The 19,756-nt window shown below is 37.6% G+C and overlaps 1 protein-coding gene and 1 non-coding gene across 9 annotated transcripts in view; one reads left to right on the forward strand and one right to left on the reverse strand.

The window, feature by feature from the left end:
- NUCB2 (nucleobindin 2) overlaps positions 1–11,690 on the reverse strand; it is a 32,000-nt gene extending 20,310 nt beyond the window's left edge. Inside the window, exons 1-5 of one of the 8 annotated variants that reach the window (XM_032488924.1) lie at positions 11,533–11,671; positions 10,764–10,901; positions 10,133–10,202; positions 7,708–7,768; positions 7,093–7,246 (exon numbers count right to left, since the gene is read on the reverse strand). The gene's annotated coding sequence lies outside the window, so the exon portion shown is untranslated. Of the gene's footprint in view, positions 1–4,489; positions 4,565–7,092; positions 7,247–7,707; positions 7,769–10,132; positions 10,203–10,763; positions 10,902–11,532 lie in introns of all 8 variants that reach the window. The other 7 variants (XM_014568023.2, XM_014568026.2, XM_014568024.2 and 4 more) reach the window with 7 other exon arrangements.
- Positions 3,400–3,506, forward strand: LOC116666735. Its single transcript, XR_004323632.1, has one exon. It is a non-coding gene; the product is annotated as a U6 spliceosomal RNA (small nuclear RNA).
- Positions 11,691–19,756: the final 8,066 nt, after the last annotated feature.

The raw sequence follows: 19,756 nt of genomic DNA on the forward strand, positions 1-19,756 counted from the left end.
CAGTTTAAAAACTTGATCTGGGTCACAGAGCAGTAAGTCATAGATCCAGAGTTTGGACCTGGGAATGACTGACTCCAAAGCCTATGTCTGCTTTTATGAGCTGTGGTTCTCAAAGTGTGGTCCCTGAGCCAGCAGCATCAGCATCACCTGGGAATTAGTTAGAAATGCAAATCTTCAGGGCTTACTCCAAACCTCCTACATCAGAGAATGTCTGAGGAGGGCAAGGAGGATGATGGCGGGGATAGGGCACAATCTGTTTCAACAAGCCCTATCGGTGATTCTGATGCATGCTAACATTTGAAAATACTGCGTCCCTTTGCTCTGTTAGTCACAAAACTCTTCTACAATGAGAGACAAAAAGAATGCTCATCTGAAAAATAAATTTAGATCCTCAAGGAAAAGAAAAATGGGTGTTATATCTAAGAAGGGCAGGGCAAAATTAAATTCAGGTCTGTATTCTAATTCCAGCTGCACCACTCATTTGCTATGTGACCACAGGTCAGTCAATTAACTTACTTTGTCATTTTTTTACATAATGGATTTTTTTTTAAAAATAGGAATTTAACTAGACCTCAGTATTCTTTAAGCTCTTAAATTCTATTACCATTTTATTCTTTTGAATAAAGAGTAGATCTTTTCTCTTACATTATCAGAAATACTAATAAAATTGTACTCATACCAATTGTAAGAATGATTACGTTATATGACTTATAAATGCCTTTAAACTAAACATTGCTTACTCAGCCAGCTGAAAATTATCCTGGTAGATCAAATAGAAGATCCACGTGCTGCAATATAAAAAATACAAAATTCAACTACCAAAGAAAGTCCCTATCCAGTATAAAAATGAGGTTAAGCCAGGAACATTTCATACTTTGATATAGTGTGAGACATCGTACACTTTTGAGAGGCTGAATTTTATGATATGTGGATCAAATTTCAATTTTTTTAAAAGCAATGAAAAACAGAGCAAAAAATCTGAGCTTGTAAAATAAAATGTGAACATTAAAAAAAGACAAATACAATTTGCAAATATCAGTTACCTATAGGAAGCATAGATGTTTAGAATGAGCCATGCTCTATAAATTTTCATTATTATCTCGTTTTTACATTTTAATGAATTTTGCCTGGGTGTCTTATCATTACTAGAAAGGTAAATGAAAATCTGACACTTTAATTTTGGATTTACCTGTTTTTCCTTATAATTTTGTCAATTTTTGTTTAAATATTTTGAGGCTATGTTATTAAATGTACACAAATTTAAGATTTTCCAGCTTTCTGTTAGATTTAATCCTTTTACTATTTGAGTGACTTTTATATTCCAGTTTGCCTTAAGGTCTATTTTGATTGTAATATAGCTAAAGCAATTTTCTTTTGATTAATATGTAGATACACACACATACACACACATACACTCTCACATACTTCTTTTTTATTCAGCCTAACAATCTTTGTCTTCTAACTAGAGTATTTTCTGTTTATATATTTTTAATGTATTTAGATTAGTTTTTAAAATGGGCTTGATGTTATTTTTATTCTATTTTTTGTTGTTGTTGTTGGGGGTTCTTTTGGTGGTGAGGGAGGTAATTAGGTTATTTTTGGAGGAGGCACTGGGAACTAAGCCAAGGACTTCATGCATACTAAGCATGCGCTCTACACTTGAGCTATCCCCTATCCCCTCTCTGTTTATATTTAATCAAATTGCTGACAATAATTCCTCAGTTTAATATCTTAGAAATCAGAGACTGTTTTTCAGTTAACGCAGTATTAATCTTTACTGCCTGCACATGCGTGGACTTTATCATAGTTATTCCTACAGCCATTACTTCAGATTGAGCTTTTGCATTTTTTGGTACAAATTGAATGTAACTGCCATTTAAAATGTCTTCAAAAGGATTAAATTGTGATTTGGCATTGAAATAAAAGTTATTTTGTAAACACAGAAATAAAGCAGCTGATATTAGTGAAGTAAATAGTTGATGTTAAAGGAATAACAGCAACTTTAGTTTTCTTGTAAAGGAACAACTAAGTGCTTTACCTGACCTTAGACAGGAAGGTGCCCACAAGAAGGTAAAGCTGCTTTACATTTTGTTACTGAGATATAGCAAGGTTACCTACAAGCAACCAAACAATGCAAATCAAGGCAGTGGAAACTGACAGTGCCTCCAATAAATTTTTTAAAAATCTATATGGAACATGAGGCTAATTTGATGGATTCATGTATTGTTAAGGCAAATGTCAATTTGTCAGAGACTTCCTACCAACACTGAACAGAAACTGCATAACTTCCATGTGATTCGATGAAAAAACAAAGCTGAGTTTAGTCAACAGGAAATGCTGACAAAATCCTGATGTTCTTTTACAGGCACTAAGAAATGAAACTTTAATGCTAAAGGTGCTAAAGAGATGAATATCCTGAGAATGGGTTACACAGGAAACAGCACATCACTGTAACACTGGCATCAACACCTATGGCCAACAAAAGCAACAGAAGTTGCTGCCATATTCAATTTTAGACTACAAAATAATTTCCCAGAAATGTTTTATATGCATAAACATGAGGGGAGTGTATGATAGCTGAACTAAAGGAAGGCTGGTTTGAGTGTCTGAGAGCCTTTCATAGCCTGCCGGCCATATGTGTTTAGCTCTTGATGTCTTCTGAGGCTGTATATCTGAATATTTAAAGGACAGGCTGCCTGAAAAATGACATAACTTGATGTTATCCCTGATGCCATGTCTAAACAAACTGTAACTCCTCAACTTTTTAGTCAGTAAACCATTGAAGGAAGAGCTGAGGAAAGAAGATGAACTGAAAACTTTCCGTTGTCATCTTTTGAAAAACACTAGCACCAAAGCCTGCAAAATGAATATCATCTCAAGAATGTACTAGCATCAAAGCTTGCAAAATGAGTGTCAGAGGCTTGGAGAAAATTCCAGGCAAATGGTCTTAAAGAAATTCCCAGAATAAAATCATCCTCACTCTCCATAGTAGACAGAACAATGCTATGTGGGAAAACACAAACAAATAGAATTCTGAATCAAGAAAGTGTTTCAAGAGGCTCAGACTATGAATGTGAAAAAGTCTTAAGAATACCTTAACCAATTTATTTAACTTTCAATTTCTTTATGTATCTGTGAAAGTGATGTGAGAAAAATCTATATGTCTAAATGAATCTTAAAAAGCACTTTCACAATGTAAACTGTGGACTTTGGTTGATAATAATGTGCCCATGTTGGTTCATTGATTGTACCAAATATGCCACACTGATGAAGGATGTTGAGGGTAGGGGAGTATATATGTGTTGGTGTAAACTGTCTCTATTTTCTGCTCAATTCTGCTGTGAACCTGAAACTGCTCTAAAAAAAAAAAGTTTACTAAAAAAAAAAAAAGCCCTTTCGGTGCTCACTTCATCAGAACATATACTAAAACTGGAATGATACAGAGAAGATTAGCATGACCCCTGAGCAAGGATGACATGCAAATTTGTGAAGCATTCCATATTTTTCTAAATGAAATAAATCAGACAGAGAAAGACAAATATCATATATCACTTATATGTGGAATCTAAAAAAAAAATGACATGAACTTATTTACAAAACAGAAACAGACTCACAAACATAGAAAACAAACTTAAGGTTACCAAAGGGGAAGAGGTGGGGAATGGATAAATTAGGAGTTTGGGATTAGCAGATACAAACTATATATATAATAGATGAACAACAAGGTCCTTCTATATAGCCCAGGGAAATATATTGAATAACTTGTAATAACCTATAATGAAAAGAATATATATATATATATATATATATATATATATATATATATAAATAATATAAATATAACTGAATCACTATGCTGTACACCAAAAAACTAACACAACATTGTAAATCAACTATACTTCAATTAAAAAAAACCCACTTTCAATAAAAAAAACACAAAATGAAATTGTAAGTGATAAAGCACAGTGTCGTAGTCTAATTGGGAGTATGTGTTCTATAGGGCATAAAATGATGTGTCTTAACATCTATCAGTGGAGTCAGAGTCAATGAAACACCATCTTCTTTTGGGCTTTCTATTTATTCTGCCTCTTTAATATTTATTTCCTCCCCTTTCTTGCCTTTTTTAAATTTTGTTTTTGATTGAAGAGTTTTTAAAATACGCTTTTCTATTCTATTTTCTAACCTTTTAGTGTATATTCTAGAAATAATTCAATTAACTTACTGAAGTCTAAAGCTAATTAGAACATTTACTCCCTAATAAGGCTGCAGTAAATATTAACTGTTATCATAACAAAAGCAATAAAAAAATTTCCTAGCTCATTAGGTAGAAAAGTAAGGATACAAAAATCTCTTTAAATACCAAGATAATGTCAAATGTGTGAGAAATAGGTTTACAGATTTACATGAACCCAATGTATACAAATGTCCATACAAAAAAGAAAGCAAGATGAGCGGTAAGGAGTGGCAATGGGACGAAGAGGAGACTAACCTACTTTTCTTCCGTTATCAGGTCAGTAAGAATGGCCTTCTCCTTTCTTTTATCACCCTCTTCTTTCATAGAGACCTAAAGAGGACATACTGGGCTGAACTAGGCTGACACAGTACCCTAATCCAGACCAAGAAAGGCTGAAAATTTATGCTCTCAAGTAGTATGATGTGAAATTCTAAACCAAGCAACAATCTCATGACAGTATGGAAAGCCCTGAACTCAAAGGCATGGGAGCCTCAAGCAAAATTACAAAATAAGCAGAGTTCTTAAGCCTCTCCTAACACTCAGTAGATATAAAATAATTTCCCTAAATTTCCAAATTCTAAAAATAAGCTTCTCTCTCCTTCCCTGTCTCCACCAAATTGAGATTCTCATTCATACAGGGAGGCAAATTTAACTACTAATTCATACCAGTAATTATCCAGATCACGTTTACTTGGTGTGGGGGGGTGTGTGTGTGTGAAAATAGTTTCTTGTTTTGCTTGTAAGGAGAAATATCCTGGAAGTGGTTAAAAAGAGTGGTCATGGGTGAGAAGGGTGAAGAATACAGAAAACTGAAACTAGTTTGTCTCTCTTTTCTTTTAATAGTCTCTATTCCTCCCTCATCTATCTTTTTCCTCCCTCCCTCAACCCTCCTCTTTCACTCCTCTACCTTTTAAATTTAAGACTGAATTAATACATGAGGACACCAGCCAATGGAGCACTTCTGCTCGTCATTCCAAAGGTGGTAAAGAAGAAAAGTGCCGGTTTCAATGCTTTGTTATTTTTAAGCTCCATTATAGCTTCTGCTGTATAACCTTTCTTGGGCAAGCCCTCGGTTACTTTGACAGTGTACCTTGAATAAATTCAGCCACAAAACAAAACAAAACAAAACAAAATAAGACTATATTGAAGTATGTTTTCTTTACTCTGTTGTATGTTACTTATTAATTTAACAAATTTTTATGAAGTACCCAGTATGTACCAGATATTAGGCTGGATACACAGGTAAGTGAGAAAGACACGGTCCCTACCCTCAAAGAGTTATCAGTCTAGTGAGGAAGGCAGCCTATCAAACAATCACAATTTGAAAAAAGCTGCTTACAAAACAACACGTAGCATGATACTTTCTGTTAATTAAAAAAAATTAATGCATTAAAATGGTATTCAGCAAATAGACTTACAGGTGATTTACAATGCTAAATATCTCTTAAAAACAAAACTAGCTTGTTTTTATACTCATAAAACTCCTGATTATTTTGTTTATTTGGGGTCAGTGGTTCTGATTGGAAAAAAAGGAAATCAGACCACTGGTAGCAAAGGAAATACTATACTTTGTGCTTAAGTGATAATGGAAAAATTCAAAACCTTGCAAAAACACAAATATATTTTGTAGAAATAAAATCTTAATTTGCTCCTTATCTTCCTTCTAATATCCCTAAAAGATTGCCTGAATCTTTAGATTTGTCCTCCATCAAAGTTCTAGTTCCTAAATTTCAGTTTTCTTTCCTCAAAACAGTAATTCTCTTTCTTTTCAGACAGAATGGCATTTGAACCATTTTGCAAGACAAGTACAGGGTATATTTACATAATATTCACCAAAAACAGTCTGGAAGGAAATAAAATATTGATATACCTAAGTAAGTTAAGCAAGGGCTAGTAGTTAAGTAAGAGGAAATTTCAAAACAGGTAACAGTTAAGTGGTTGAAAAAAAAAAAAAAACCACAACTTTTAACCAACAAGCAAGATAAAAATGTTCCTAGTGTGACAGTATTGAACTTAAACATGGATTTACACTTTCCAACAAAAATTTATTTCCTGATGATTTATTATGTGACACTTTTAGGATAAATTATCTCTGTCTTTTCAGTACTTTGCATAAAGCAAGTGGCTCAGTAAATATTAGCTCTTTTTTAAAACATCCATAAATTATACAACAAACATCTAGTATTGAACATTTATGAGTAATTTTAAAAAAATAATCAGAACAAATACCCAATCAAGACAGAAAGCCTTCTATAGTGAATCATGTAATCAAAGTAAGAAAGAGATACAATTTATTAGATGAAACTTATTTCCTTCTGGAGACAATGGTCAGACTTCAAGCTCTGCCATGGCAAATAATGAAGCTTCTATTAATAGTTATCACAGCTTACAGATCTCAGAGAGGAAAGAAAAAGAGATCCATACTGTGGCAAAAACTTCTATTTGCCTGCCAATATCCAAATCTTCCCTTCCTCTTCAATAACAAAAGCCCAATTTTTTCCAGGTCAGCCATGCATCCAGCTACATTTCACTGCTTCCCTGGTAGCCTGAGCTTTGATTCAGAAAATTTCCTTAAAGGGAGAGGATGCATCCTTCTTTGTCTTTATGTTACTGCCTGGAACTTGGCAGTGATTGTTAGAGCTCTGGCAGCTATTTTGGATACGAAGACCAGGGCCACACCTTAGGGATAGCAGATCAAAGAACTGGAAAAAGTTTAGGGCCTTGGTGACTTTATGAAGCTACTATATCTATGCTAGACTGCCTACTTCAAGAATTATTTTACATGAGAAAATAAATATTGTGTGTGTCAATCACCATTAAGGCTATTTTCATTTTTGCTTCCTTAACTGATCACTTACCTTTAAACGGGTAAAGAATTTTTATTTCCTTTTTACAGATGAGGCAACTGAGATCCAGAGAAATCAGATGATTGCACAATGTCAAATTAGTGTAGAGTTGAGTCTTGGCTCCTCTCTCAATGCTTTTTCACTAAGAGCTGATTCTTAACAGGCTCTAAATATAAAAAGTAAATATAAAAATTCATTAAATATAAACATAAATTTAGCCTTATTACAGTGGTAATGGTATACATTTGTCACATCCTCTGAAAAGAAAAAGTGCCAAATTTTTATCATGTGAGAAGAGTCTATATCATATTCCAGTGGAAAAGGAAAAGAAATATATTAAATAAACACAATCAAAGACCAGAATAAGCAAAGATATTGATTTTGTGCCCAGATTTTACTATATTGCTCCCCTTTTAAATACTAAGAAGAATGTAGACTAAAAGCTTATTTTCCTTTGCAATGGTACTTCAAGACCATTAAATTCTTAACTGGAATTTTTCTTAAAATCTTTATCTGGAATCTTTTTTTACCCTTATGATCACTTTTAAAAATTAACCCCAGCTTCAGTCACAGTGATCAGTAATAAAGCAAGACATCTCAAATTCTTTTTTGAAACCCACTACCTACCTGTAAAATACAAGGCAGTTAGCTCATGTGCAAGCTCACTGGTGAACATAATCAGTTATTTCTATGCAGTATGTAAAGAAAATAAGGAAATAAATTATCTTCAAAATTTAAGAACACATGTATTTAATCCTTTTCATGATACTATATTCAACATAAAATTATCTAAGCAAGAGAGTGATCATATGTATGTTATGTGCTGGAAAAGCACATGACCTTTATTAACACAGTATGGTAAAAAAAAAACAGCATATTGAATCCTAACCACTCCCATTTACTGGCAAGCTACTTGACTCTCTGAGTCTCGATTTTCATACCTATGAAACTGAACTAATACTTCTTTATAAGTTTTTGACTGGATGAAAATAAGAATGAATACAATGTAACTAGCACAGTACATGGCAATAGTAAATGCTCCATAAATAGTAATGCCTTTCCTGTCTTGAAAATTTAATATATATGTATATTAAAATAATTAAAATCTGTGATGTAAATACCCAGTCATTGAACTTAAAAAGCAATAAACCAGTTGATATACAATGTTAAACACCATATTCTGAAAGGCCATGTTAGAGCTCTCCTCCTAGCATTGCCACAGCCAAAGTCCTGATGCAGCTGTAGGCCAATGAAAAGAATACATCCAACAAAAGAAGAACACAATCTCTTCCTCCCTGGTATTAAAACAGAGCTTTTTGCAAGAGACCCAGGTTTCTTTCTCCAAGGCCAGGAGAAACCCAGCTTTCTCCCTGAGCCAGGAAACCCAGGTTGCTTCTTCTTATTGTCAATGTCAGAATTCTAACAGTGAAAAGGAGTGGGGTGGAGAAAAATAAATGGCTTCTGAATTTCTCCATGGCAGCAGTGACAAGGGCAACAGATAATCTAGTGTTCAACATCATTTTTCCATTTGAAAATTAGAGTCAATAGGAAAGTGCGACTCAAATAAAATATCAGATGTATGACCAGCTCAGCTGGACTCCGACCCTCCTGTGTGTCAAAATATCGGTATTGATTTTAGAGTCTCTGATGTTCATATCTGTAGAAAAGGACACCAATCAAGGAAAGCAGTATATCGCTTTTTTCCCCAATCTTAACAGTTGGTTACAGTATTCTTTTTTTTTTCCTAATTGAGTTATAGTCAGTTTACAGTGTTGTGACAATTTCCAGTGTAGAGCACAATTTTTCAGTTATACATGAACATACATATATTCATTGTCACATTCTTTTTCTTTTTCACTGTGAGCTACCACAAGATCTTGTATATATTTCCCTGTGTGGTTACAGCATTCTTGATAACTTTTTTAATAAGCTTCTGAAAAGCAGATACTGTTGCTCATATGTATGTGCAATAAACATATGAGCAACAGTAAAATTTTTAAATTTATTAAAGTTACAGTGTCTTCATTATTTATACATACTGTACTTCAGATAACTAAAATACAATATGTTAAAAAGCTCTGCCAAAATAAAAATATGAAACTGCTATCTCATTTTCATTAAGTTGCTTTAATTTTTAAAATCAGAGAATTCTAGGACCAGAAATTATCTTAGAGGTGGTTCAGTTCAGATCTTACTTTTATAAAAGGTTGTAAGGCACAGGGAATTTAACTGACTTGGCTACGATTATTTGGCAGAGCCACATTAGGATCTGGCCGTTTAATTCTAATTAAATATACTTTTCATCATATCATGGTGGTTTTAAAATTTTTTAGATTGAAAATCATTAAAGTGATCAAGGTTTTTCCTTGAATAAAATTATTTGAAATGGTTAGGAGCCTGTTCTTTAAAGTCCACAAAACTAATTGCATGTAAACATGAAAATAGCAAATTTCCCCTCTCTAGACCTTCAATTATTTAGAAAAAGTTAATCATCTACCATGCTAAATATAGTCAACTCAATTACTGACAATACTTAAAAGATTATTTACTAAGGATTATTTTCAATACATTTTGAAATCCTACACTTGATTCCTCCAGCTACCCAATACTTAAAAGGGTATTTTGCACACCTCAGTGATCCAAAGGGTCCTTAGAAAGTGGAAAGCAATTTAAATATTATTCTAAATAACACAAAATCACTTTGGTATGTCTACAGAGATACACAACATATCTCAAAATGAAAAGACACTGGTGTTGATCATGCTACTGATACTCTATATTAGTGCCCGTAACCAATAACTAGGGTCTTGAAAGGTACCCTTATTGCCTTGTTTGTGCATTTCATTTTAACTGGTATTTACAGAGCACAAATCAACTTGGAAAAAAGCTGAAAGGATATGTACCAAATGTGTGGTATGAACAGTAAGTACTTCAGGAGATTGGAGAGAGGTACACACAACATGGACCTGATGCTTGCAAAATGGTTAAAACTAGGATAAATGGGGAACAACAGAGGTAACTACAAGGAGACAGAAATGAATTTTTCACTCACCCTTTAAAGTTGGACCAGATCATGGAGAGCTTAAGGACCAAGATGAGAAATATAAGTTCCTATGTCCACCCTAATAACAAGAGTGATATTATTTGTAATTTCATTTCTAATTCTAAATTTCCATGTTTTTCTTAAATTATTGACTATTAGCTGAACAATTGTTGAAACATTTGTTCAATATTTGTTGAACTTGGTTTTAAAGTTTTATAAAACAAGAACTCGCTCAGCTTAAATCAGAATGAATCCTGGAGCAATATGTATGAGGGGAAAGATGAAAGAATTTGAATATTGCGTGACACTGTTCAACAGAATTCACCTGGGAAGGTCTTAAGAAACAAGTCATTTAAGCAGGTTGTAAAAGAAGCTACAGGTTATCTGATCCAAATCTATTATACCACTAGTCATACTACTTTTAATGAATTCCTTAAAGCACTATCTCATCAATTCTTTTCATTCTTATAGGGAAAGTCCACACTCTTTCAAACAAAACTGACTAGCAAATATATTTGCATTTAACTTTCCTTCTCCCCTCTCCCCGTTTTTTTTTTAACCAAGGTAGTATATCGTTTGGTGTTCATATTTATCCATGGATTTAAGAGCCTTAATACACAGCTTAGATAGTAGCACTTACTTATTCAATTGTGTAAATGGATATTGTCCAATTTAGGAGTTTAGTGGACACTTTGAGACTTTCAAGAGGTTCTGTCTTCCAGAAATGAAAATAATGGCTCAATGATTCATGTTCATATGTTCTGTCTCTCTCTTGACACTGTAAAATAATTGTCATCCAAGACCACTGTCAGGAGCAACCACAACAATAACCACATCTGCTCACTGAGTATTCAGCAGGTGCAACAAGGAAGTACGGTCTCTCTCATACCCAGTACCATGATCTCACACCTAATGACCTGTGACCTAGGGAAAACAATACCACAACTGGCAAGAACTTTCTCCTCTCCTAAGTGTCACTGGTTGTCGATTTAAGAGAACAGCAGAAGAGCAGAATTCACCGGCCTAGCTTTGCTGGGCCTGGCGAGGGGTGGTGAGCATCACCTCAGAACTGGTGGGTATACCTTCCTCACCAGTGGGTACTTCCCTCGCCCATCGACCTGCCAAGGCCAGGCAAGAGCTTTGCCCGGGTCTCAGTTCTACACCCACCTCCGCCTGCTCCCCGCCAAGAGCCTGCCACCTTCATCGCCCCCAAGGAAATTACGGGTGCCCTGCAGCGAATGGAGCGGAGGAAGGGACCCCGGGCCTCAAGCTCGAGCTAAAACCCACTCCCCACTGTGCCCGCCCGCCGTGTGGCTCCCACCATCCTCACTGCCGGGGCAGGGTAGGCGAAGACTTGAGCCTTATCTCAGGACCCACTCCAGCATCCCGCGGCGCTGATCCGAACCCACCTCGAGGCCACCGGCCTTACCCAGCTGGGTCTCAGCGCGCGAAACTCCGCCTGCTGAATGCTTGCAGCGCACAGACCTGTCTCTCCAGCCCCCAGCCGGCGGCTTTGCTCTGAGCTTCTACCCACCGCGCGCTCCCGCCTCCTTGGTGCCATGGCGACAGTCTCCCTCCCAGTCCCCGCAGCCGCTGATTGGTCCTACCCGGATAGTGGAAGGTGCGGATTGGTGAGGGCGGAGACCAGGCCGCGCCGGAGGGCTCGGAGGCGGGCGGTGTGGAAGAGAAAACGCGTAGGAGCCCAGAGGGAGGGTGAGCCAAGAGGGACGTGGCGCTCTGCTACGCGGGCGGGGAGGCCGCGCCCCTTCCTTCTCGCGCTTCCATGGAGAATCCTGTGGAGTAGGATTTGGGCGGGTGAGGTGCTTAGCCGGGACCGGGACAAAACCCCAGGTCTCGCCACCCGCCTCGGCCGCTGGCCCGCGCCGGCAGTGCCCAGAGCGGTCCGAGACAGGCTGTCAGGCTCATTTTCGCCCACAGGCCTCTCTTGGGTCTAACACCCCAGGCCTCCTCCATGGCGGGAATCTTACTCATGTTTGTAACTCACCCCACCCCGTTATGCTGGGCCCTGGGCCACTATGGCTTGATCGCTTTTTACTCCACCGTCTAACACCCGTGTGCGGACATCTCTTTTTCTCTACAACCTCCTTTTCATAAAACGGAGACCTCTACTCCACACCCTCATTTTAAAGATGGGGAAACCGGGCCTCAAAGATACTGGTTGCTCGAGAGTTAGAGAAGCTTTTTGGAGCCTCGACGCCGGTTTTGAAGTTTGAGTCTACCAAACAATGGCATCTCTTTCTGAGCCTTCATTTTCTCACTTGTGAAAAATAGCGTCTACCTCAGAGTTGTTAGTGAAGGTAAGAATACAGAAAACCAGTACAGAACCTGCTGCATATATACTGGTAATGGTGGCTTCTTTTTATGAGGAGGTAATAGAGGGTAGCAGCTAAGTCACCAATTTGGAGCCAGACTGCGTGTGTCAAAGGAACTCCATGACGCGCAGCAAGTTAACGTAAGTGCTCTGTACCTCAGTTTCCATGTATGTAAAACGAGAATAATAATACCCTCCTCCTTACAGCGTAAGTTAATAGAAAATTGACTGGCCCGTAGTAAGTGCTCAGTAAATGTTAGCCTTTCTCACGTTAGTGACTGAGCTAGGACTATAATTCAGGTCTCTGGATTCCAAGACCAGCAATCTTTCCTCACGCACACTTCTTATCTACATACTTAGAACAGTGCCTGGAGGTTAAGCTCCTTTTTAAGGTTCAGGAGGAAACACTTGTTCGTTTTCTTTCAATCAAAATCTCAAACTTATTATCATGAAAGTCTTAGAATGTGTGACCCTGCCCCTACTGAAGCTTTCATAGCAGAGGCATATGTGAAGGAAATAATCATATGCAGTTCTGATGGATAGATTGAAGAGTAAAAGCACTAGAAAAAGAAAAAAATATTCAAGTGGTTATGGTGGAAAAGCACTAAATTTCTATTTGAAAGACATGAGAAATATTATTTTGGTATTGGTTAGGTATCATTAGTAACCAATGTTAGTGTTAGTTAGGAGACAATACCCATCCCATCACTGTGGAAAACACTAAACTGTAAATAAATCAAAGGCAGGAGCTATCTTCCACATTTTCATTACCTATTATCTACCATTGGGACTAGCACACAGTGCCTGATCCAAGCACTAAAACTTGGGATAGCCCCTTTACAGGGAGCCCCTGAAAGATCTGGTAATAATCTGTCTAGATTATCTAGATAAATATTATTTATTACTATTATCTAGTAGTCAAATGGAGAAGAATGGAAAATGAGAAATTGTATTAGTCCAACAATACAATAAAAAGAGAAAGGTACACTAGCTTGCTGACTATTGCTGGTGTTATTCTCAGCAATATTCTGAGGTGAAGGAGAAAGAGAAGACAAGAAAGGGCATACAAAGATGAAACAGCAAGATTCAGGATTAGGAGAAATCTATGAGGAAGGTATTTCCAAATGTCATGTGCCTGTAAATCAGGTAACAGCATCTCTTATACTAGTAAAGATTATTTTGTGGTAGAGAAAAATAGAAATGTTGATAGTGAGCCCTGGAAACATCCTAGGAGCTGAGGAACTTATAAGGAAATGTTACTTAATAGGCAGAACCCAAAACTAGGGGGTTTACCACTGATGGAAAAATCTCATGGAGAGGAGGACTGAAGAACATGCTACTACATTGTACAAAGGAAAAAAACAAAGCTTTGGAGTCATAACTGGGTCCCAGCCCTGCCTGGGTTAAAAATCCAATTCCATCTCTATTGGTTGCATCTCCTCTGGCAAGTTCCTTAACCTCTCTCCTTAGCGTGGCTTCCTCATCTATAACGTGGAGGAAATAATAGTTGCTACCTCATAGACTTGTGAGGATTAAATGAGTTTATATTTGTAAAGCAGAGTAGTGCCTGGCACATAGTAAGTGCTATATTAATGTTTAATAAAAAATTGGTCTCAGTTTTGCCATCTGCAACCTGGGATCGTAATAGTGAACTTACTGTAAGGATTCAAATTATGTGTGTAAAATGGTAGAGATGCTCAATAGATATTATTTCTCTGCCCCTCCACCCCAGCCAGCCCCCAGCCTACTAGCTTTGAACCCCTCTCTGATTACCACTGCCACTGCCATCAAGGGGCTGTTGCTAGCCTGGTCTAAGCAAGGATGAAATATCTTTGCTTGATTTCCTTTGGCTCAGGTGAAAAACTCAAAATGAGTTTACTGGAGTCCAGGAGAAAATAAAAGGGAAACAACTCCAGAGAACCAGCTGATGTCAAGTCTGCCCCATATTGCTACTCCAGAAAAAAAAAAAAAAATGGTGTCAAGGAGAGTCTGACTTTTTAATACTTTAATTCTTCCCCTTCTCACTTCTTCTAGGATCCCACAGGACATCAACTGGCCAAGTTCTTCATTGTGTTCAGAAATGAGAGAGAGGGAGGCAGGAGTACTTACAACACACAGTGAGTAATCAGAAAGAAGAAAACTCAACAGTACACTCTACGTGAGCACCTGAGACTTAATACTTTTATTAAGATCTAGATCAGTGGTCAGCAAACTATGGCCCTTGGGCCAAATCACCCAACTGCCTGTTTCTTAAGTAGGTTTATTAGAACATACCCATTCTTAACAGCTGCACTCATTTGCCTATGTATTGTCTCTTGTTGCTTTTGTACTACAATGGCTGGATTGAGTGGTTGTAACAGAGAAAGCATGGCCCTCAAAGCCAAAAGTATTTACTACTGGCTGTTGGAAGGAAGGAAGGAGGGAAGGAAGGAAGGAAGGAAGGAAGGAAGGAAGGAAGGAAGGAAGGAAAGGAAGGAAGGAAGGAAGGAAGAAAGGAAGGAAGAAGAAAGAAAGAAAGAAAGAAAGAAAGAAAGAAAGAAAGAAAGAAAGAGAAGCTAACCCTTGAACTAGATAATTCACCCAGAATCATCTGTCAGTATCCCCAGTGCAGAAGTTTTCACCTTCATCAAATCCTCTAATCCATTGCTTCTCAGACTTTAATGTGCATACAGATTACCTGGAGGTCTTGTGAAAATACAGATTCTGATTCAGTAGATCTACAATGAGGCCTGAGATTCTGCATTTCTAACAGACATTAGGGTCATACCAATATTGCTGGTCCCTAGATCAAACTTGATCCCATCAGTTTTTTTTCTTTTTTCTTGAGATATAATTGACATATAACATTATATTAGTTTCAGATATGCATCATAATGTTTCAGTATTATATATTCAATATGTATATATTGCAAAATGATCACCACAATAAATCTAGTTAATGTTCATCACCCACATGGATACAAATTTTCTTCATGGTGAGACTTAAGATTTACTCTTTAACAACTTCCAAATATGAAATACAGTATTTTAAACTATATAGTCACCATGCTGTACTTGACATCCCCAGGGCTTATATACTTCATAATTAGAAATTTGTACTTTTTGACCACCTTCACTCATTTCACCTGTTCCCCACCCACTACCTCTGGCAACCACCAATCTGTTCTTCGTATCTATGAGTTTGTAGGGGTTTTTTTTTTCAGGTTCCACATATAATAAGATCATATGGTATTTGTCTTTGTCTGACTTATTTCACTTAGCATAATACCCTGAGGGTTCATCCATGTTGTCACAAATGGCAGGATTTTCTTCCTTTTATGGCTCAATAATATTCTATGTTATATATTTATCATATTTTCTTTATCCATTTATTCATTGATGGACCCTTGAGTTGCTTCCATATCTTGGCTGGTGTAAATAATCCTTCAGTGAACATTGGGGTGCAGATATCTTTTTAAGTTAGTGTTTTCATTTCCTTTTGATAAATACCCAGAAGTGGAGTTGCTGGGTCATATGATAATTCTATTTTTAATTTTTTGAGGAACCTCCATACCATTTTCCATAGTGGCTGTACCAATTTATGTTACCACCAACAATGCTCTAGGGTTCTCTTTTTACCCCACATCCTCACCAACACATATTTGTCTTTTTGATAGCAGCCATTTAACAGGTGTGATGTGATAGCTCGTTGTGGTTTTTATTTGCATTTCCTTGAAGATTATTGATGTTGAGCACCTTTTCATGTACCTGCTGGCCATTTGAGTATCTTCTTTGGAAAAATGTTTATTTGGATCCTTTGCTCATTTTTAAATTGGATTATTTTAGTTTTTGTTATTGAGTTGTGTGAGTTCCTTATCTATTTGGATATTAACTCCTTATCAGATTTAGGATTTGCAAATATTTCCTCCTATTCAAAGGCCATCCCGCACTTCCTTGCTCCTCAGACCTCCCATTCTTTCTTCCCACTCATTTTCAGCTGACTGTCAACTTTGTTGAGACCTCCTTGTTCAAGTTAAAGAACTCCTGTTTTAAAGCAGGGTTTCTCAACAGCAGAACTGCTGACACTTTGAGCCAAATATGTTTAGTTGTGGAAATTTTCCCTGGGTGTTACGGGATGTTAGCAGCATCTACACACCTGATATCTATTCTCTAGATCCCAAGAATACCAACTCCCAATTGTGTCAAACAAAAATATCTCCAGACGTTGCCAAATATCGCTTGAGGAGCAAAATCTCCGCTAATGGCAACCACTGTTTTAAAGCACCAGAGATCAACTCCAGCTAACTCAAAGAAAAAGGGAATTTATTGGGAAGATACTGGAGGGACTCATAGGCAGACTGAATGGGAAAAGAATCCCAGGACCAGGAGATTCTTGGGCTTTCTTTCTAGAAGTGACAATTAGGTTATCTCCGTCTGTCTTTGGGTGTTCCTAATTAAGTGTAAAATTCTCAGCAGGAAGAATCCAAGTCCTGTTAGGTCAGGTATTCACTCTTGTGGCCTGTGGAATAGAGTCTGTAACCAGACTCAAGCGAGGAAGGGGTGTTCAGCAGAAAAAGGAATAGCTACCATACTTCCCCCATATTCTATATCTTTATTCCCCTAAAATGACATAAAATCTGACTGCAGAGGCTTCAGTGAATTGGAATTTATTTTTCTATGATAAAAATAAGCCTAGAGGTGGATAGCTACTGGCATCGTTTCAGCTACCAAGCAGCAGCATCCCAGCCTCTTTCCTTTTGTCAGCTCTGGTTTTTCATCTTCAAGCTTATGGAAGGTTGAAAGATGGCTGTCATACTTCCTGACATCATGAATCATGACCACATTCAAAAGTAGGAAACACACAGGAGAGGGGGAAGAGAAGCAAAAGGACATTATTTGAGAAGTTTCCTCTCCTTTTATCAGCAAAGGAAAAGCTTTCACTGAAGCCCTTTTTGAAAGAAAAAAAAACCTTAAGTTCCGTTGACCAGAAATAGGTTGTATGACCATTCTCTTATCTGCAGGCTATGATGGGAAAGTTAGTACTTGGCAAAAGGGAATGCAATAGTCATGACTGGCTTAGACCAATCACTATTAAGCCCTGGGTCTGGGCCCTTTGATGCCATATAGCAAGAGGAGAGTGTGTAAGCTGTTAGGCAATAGTGTAGTATTTGCCATGTTTTCCCAATAATAAATCCATAAAGAGTTGATTCTGTAACCATTTCCTCTTTTTTTGCTTCTGAAACAACAAAAGGCAATCCCTTTTCCTGTACAATGAATCCTTTCCCCTCCCCTAGTTCTCAAGGACTTCATTTTTTCACATTTCATCCTTTCTTTCCTATATCATTATCCTTCCCTAGCTGTTGAATCACACTCCAGGCATACAAACATGCTCTAAGAGTGGTTTTCATCTTTAAAAATCCCTTCCTTATGGATAGATAAAAAGATGTGATAAAGCAAGTATAGTAAAATGTTAATTATAGAACTTAGTGAGATTTCCTGCAAATTTTTTTCAACTTTTCTGTATGTTTAAAACTTTCATAATAAAACATTTGAAATAAAATCCTTCCCTTGACCCCAAATTACCCTCCAACTTGTTTTTCTGCTTATTATTTATTCAAATTCCTTTAAAAAGTTCCTTTCTCTACTTGCTCCCCTCCCTTGTATTCTCAGCTCATGCCAGTCTGGCTCCCGTCTCCACCACTCCTCTGAGATTGCTAATACTTATTAAGCTCATCTTTTAATGGACAGTTTTCTGTCCTCATCTTATTAGTTGTTCAGCAGCATCCTTTGCTGCTGACTTCTCTCTCCTTGAAACACTTTGCACTCTTGACGTCTGACACCTCTCGCTTCCAGTTTTCTTTCTACCTTTGTAGATACTCCTCTTCAGTCTCCTTTACCAGCTTCTTTTTCGTTACCCAGCTCCTAAACTGGATTATCTCAAGGGTTGGTTCTGGGACCACTTCCCTGTCTACAGCCAGTTTTTCCACAGGGACAGTATTGGCATTTTGTGTTGAACGCTTTTTCATTGGGCAGAATTTCCCATGCATTTCAGAATGTTTTACATTCTTAGACCCTACTCACTAAATGCTGGCAGTGTCCTCCTTGTCCTTCTAAGTCAACGCTACAATCTCAACTGCCTCCAAACAGCCCCTAGAGAAGTGATACTTCTCATGATTAAAAATTATTTTGTCTCAGCCAGTCTATGACTTTAAATATCATACATATGCTAAATCTCAAATATCTCTGGCCCAAACACCTCTTTTGGATTCTAGACTGCCTCCAACTATGTGCATGATATTTCCATTTGAATTGTCTATTATGGAAGCTCAATAAATATTAGATGAATGAATGATCTAATTAACTAACTTAGCCCCGTTCCGATTTAAAATGAAAATCTTGATTTTTCCCTACCTGTTGTTCCCTGTGGGGGACAGGGAGATGGGCTGCTCACCGACAGCCTCCAGCTGTTACCTGCTTCAGGATCCACCTCAACTTTAGAGCCAGAGTTACACTCTTCTTGGGGAAGCTCCCAGCTAATGAATGAGCAAGGTGGTATTACAAAGACCTAGTCCAACACAGAACTCCACCAATTAGCAATCTTTGCTCTGGAACTCCCCATGGGCTGGTGGAGACTTTGTCAGATTTGTATCACTATCTGTGGCTTCTCCGTTCAATTCTGCTTCTGCTTCTTTTCCTTTTACAAGTGTTATTCCCTGAGAAACCTTTTGCAAACCTAGCTGTCTCAGCATCTGCCTCCCAGAGAACCTGTTCGGCACTCTCTCTTTCTCATTTCCGTAAATGGTATGCACCCAGTTGCTCAACCCAAAACCCCATGAGTCATTCCTGATTCTTAGTTTTCTTTCATACTACATATCCAATCCATCAGCAAGCTCTGTTGACTCTACCTCCAAAATACGTGACTACTTCCCACACCACTCCCCAAGTCTCTCCTGCTACCAACCCAGTCCAAGTCATCATCATTTCTCATATTGCAAATAGCCTCCAAAGTAGTGGCCTCCACCCCCATTTGATCCCCTACAATCCATTCTCCACAGAGCAGTTGGGGGTGATCTTTAAAACACAGCACTGCTCTGCTTGAAAACAACGGCTTCTAATCCAAACTCCTTACTGTATTTGTCAAGGCTCATCATGATGCCTCCTACCTTTCTGTTCAACTTCATTTCTTATTACCATCCTTCTCAATCACTATACTCTATCCATGTTGGGGTTTTTGGTTTTTAGAAACCATTCCCAGCTAAGGCCTTTGCCGAGCTGTACCTCCTTCAGGAGACCACTATTACCCCTACATTCTATATAGTTGG

This window comes from Camelus ferus, chromosome 10 (assembly GCF_009834535.1).
Source record: "Camelus ferus isolate YT-003-E chromosome 10, BCGSAC_Cfer_1.0, whole genome shotgun sequence".
NCBI classification, from domain to species: Eukaryota; Metazoa; Chordata; class Mammalia; order Artiodactyla; family Camelidae; genus Camelus; species Camelus ferus.